Here is a 3,624-nt window from a genome sequence, read left to right on the forward strand (position 1 = left end):
ACAAGTATCAACAGAAGCCAGAGCTCTCCCTTCCTAGTCTAAAATGAAATTAGTTATGTTAGCCTTTCACCATTTCACTGTTACATGGTGATTTTTGGATATCTTTTCATATTTAAGAGTAGGGTGCTATACTTAAAAAGCTGATTAGCAATTCTGCATGCAGGCTGGTTGTGGTGGCTCACACCTATAATCCCAGCACTTTGGGAGGCCAAGGTGAGAGGATTGCCTGAGCCCACGGGCTCAAGACCAGCCTCGGCAACTTGGCAAGACCTCATCTCTACAATAAATCAAAGATTAGCAGAGTGTGGTGGCACGTGTCTGTAGTTCCAGCTACTTCGAAGGCTGAGGTGGAAGGATCACTTGAATTCAGCAGGTAGAGGCTGCGGTGGCCACAAGTGTGCCACTGCACTCCAGTCATGGCGACAGAGACTCCAATTAAAAAAAAAAAATTCTAGCCGGGCTAGGTGGCTCAGCCTGTAATCCCGCGCCTTTGGGAGGCCGAGGTGAGTGGATTGCCTGAGCCCGCGGGTTCGAGACCCGCCTGGGCAGCGAAACCTCATCTCTACAATAAATCAAAAAATCAGCCGGGCATGGCAGCGCATGCCTGTAATTCCAGCTACTCAGAAGGCTGAGGCGGAAGGATCGCCCGAGCCCAGCAGTCGACGCTGGGGCGGCCGTGAGTGTGCCACTGCACTCCAGCCTGGGCGACAGAGACTCCAAAAAAAAAAAAAAAAAAAATTCTGCATGCACAGATGGATTTTGTTGACTGGACCTTCCATGTAGGTTGAACACTGGCTATAGACCCAGACAATTTGTATGGGATCCCCCAAATGTCAATATTCTGTCGTTCTGAGCTGTCTTTTAAAATTTTACTGATTTTTGGGGGTTTGCTATTATGTTCTTTTTTCTCTCTTCTTTGGGTTAATACATTTTTTACTCCTTTACTCTCATTTAAAAGAAAACATTTTATTGATGTACATATTTATCTAGAAAAGTTGCCACACTTCCCATGTCTCCACTTCCTCGTGCCTGGCTCTGCCCTTCTCACCAGCCATGGAAGCCAGCAGTCTCGGGCTCTCACAGTGCCTGAACTCACCCAGCAGGTCTTCGATATCAAGAACACGATGGCTGCCTGTGACCCCCACGTTGCTGGTACCTCACTGTGGCTGCTGGGTTCCATGGATGGATGTCCATAGAGGAGGTAGACGAGCCAGTGCTCAACATGCAGAACTTTGTGGAATGGATCCCCCAAAACATGAAGATGGCTGTTTGTGATATCCTGCCTCGTGGCCTCAAGATGGCAGTCACCTTCCAGGGGCTCTTCAAGCGCATCTCGGGGCAGTTCATGGTAATGTCTTACCGGAGGGCCTTGGGCCTTCCTCCAGTGGTACACAGGTGAGGGCAGGGACTAGATGGAGTTCACCGGGGCTGAGAGCAACATGAATGACCTCATCTCTGAGTATCAGCAGCACCAGTATGCCACAGCAGAAGAGGAAGAGGATTTTTTTTTTTGAGTTGGAGTCTCACTCTGTCACCCAGACTGGAGTGCAGTGGCCGCTCCCGGCCACCGCAACCTCGACCTGCTGGGCTCCGGCGATCCTTCCGCCTCAGCCTTCCAAGTAGCTGGAACTACAGGCACGCGCTACCAAGCCTGGCTAAGAGGAGAAAGATTTTGACAAGGTGGTTGAAGAGGAGGCCTGAGGCAGAGCCCCAATCACCTCAGTCTTCTCTGTTCCCTTAACCTTATTCCTCATCTGCCCCTTTCCTCTCCCTCAGAATTTGTCTTTGCTGCCTCTATCTTCCCCTCCCCATTTGGGGCATCTAGAACAATGCCCGGCCACATAGTGGGCACTCAATAAATATTTGTTTGTAAAAAAAGAAAAGTTCCCACAAATATGCAACCTGAACAACACCTAAATCAGCACTCAGTGTAAGACCTAGAATGTTATTAGCACTTCGTGAGCCTCTTCACGTCCCCTTCCAGTTACTCATCTCCAGAGGTTAATCACGCCATACACTGACTTCTCATAGCAGGGAAATTTGAGTAGTTCCCGGTTCGGGGTTATTTCGAAGTGTGGGTTTGAACTTTTTTTTGGTATGTTCTTTTAGTGAATATATGCAGACATGTCAGTTGTGAATATATGTAGGAGTGAAATTGTTGGACAAAGTCTTTTTGTATATCTAGCTTTAAAGTGACTGCATCCATTTGTGAGGAGCATATGAGTGTTGTGGTTGCTCCACAGTCTTGCCAATACTTGGTATTGTCTGCCGTTTTTTTTTTTTGAGTTGGAGTCTCACTCTGTCGCCCAGGATGGAGTGGAGTGGCACAATCATGGCTCACCATAGCCTCAATCTCTTGGGTTCAGGTGATTCTTCTGCCTCAGCTTCCTGAGTAGCTGAGACTACAGGCACGCGCCACCACGCCCAGTTAATTTTTTGATTTATTGTAGAGACCAGGCCTCACCATATTGCCCAGGCTAGTCTTGATTTCCTGGGTTCAGGCAATCTTCCCACCTGAGCTTTCCAAAGTGCTGGAATTACAGGCATGAACCACTGTGTCTGGCCCATTTGGTTTTGTTGTTTTTGGTGTTGCAGGGGGTAATCCTCTATATTAACTGGAAATTTATCCCATGGCTACTTATCTGATGGAACTTTGAACACTTTGCCCTGGATTGGAGGCCATATCACATAGAGAACGAGGACAGCAAGCTTTGCAATCAGACATACCAAGGCTTGTTTTTTGAGTTGGGTCTTACTCTGTGGCCCGGGCTGGAGTGCAGTGCCACAATCACGAGGAAAGCCCACAGCCTCGACTCCCTGGGCTTAGGTGGTCCTTCTGCCTCGGCCTTGGGAATAGCTGGGACACAGGCATTACCACATCTGGCTCATTTTCTCAACTTTTTGTAGAGACAAGTCTTGCTATGTTGCCCAGGTTGGTCTCGAACTTCTGGGCTCTAGCAATCATCCTACCTGGGCCTTGCAAAGTGCTGGGATTACAGGCGTGAGCCACTGCGCCTGGTCTCAGACATACCAAGGTTTAATTCCTAGCTACAATGCTGAATTGCCTTAGGAATGTTATTTAACCTTTCTCTCTTTTGCATAAAATGGCACTAATAATAGTTCCAGCACAAGGTGAGCACATAGTCAACAGATGGCAACTATGATTATACCTTATGCTGGTTATTTATGCACATCTTATTTCTCCTTCTCTTTTACACCTTGCAAGACAAAGGAATAGCATATAGCACACATTAGCAGCCTCACAGATAACAGTTGCTGATTAGGACTCATTGAGCAGACGATTTAATATATAAATGGAGGTCGGGTGCAGTGGCTTATGCCTGTAATTCCAGCATTTAGGAGGCCAGAAGGCCGAGGCAGGAGGACTGCTTGAGCCCAGGAGGCAGAGACCAGCTTGGGCAAAATAGTGAGAACTCATCTCTACATATAAAAAAATTAGGCTTGGTGGCTCAGCCTGTAAGGCTCAGTAGCTCAGCCTGTAATCCCACGCCTTTGGGAGGCTGAGGTGAGTGGATTGCCTGAGCCCGCGGGTTCGAGACCCGCCTGGGCAACTTGGCGAGACCTCATCTCTACAATAAATCAAAAATGATCCGGGCGTGGTAG

At 48.1% G+C, this 3,624-nt stretch overlaps 1 pseudogene; it reads left to right on the plus strand.

Annotated features, from left to right (window-relative positions):
- The first annotated feature begins 990 nt into the window (after positions 1–990).
- Positions 991–1,514, plus strand: LOC103250429 (annotated as a pseudogene).
- Positions 1,515–3,624: the final 2,110 nt, after the last annotated feature.

The sequence above is a fragment of the Carlito syrichta genome, unplaced genomic scaffold, assembly GCF_000164805.1.
Source record: "Carlito syrichta isolate Samal-C Ts95f unplaced genomic scaffold, Tarsius_syrichta-2.0.1 Scaffold130433, whole genome shotgun sequence".
Taxonomy (NCBI): domain Eukaryota; kingdom Metazoa; phylum Chordata; class Mammalia; order Primates; family Tarsiidae; genus Carlito; species Carlito syrichta.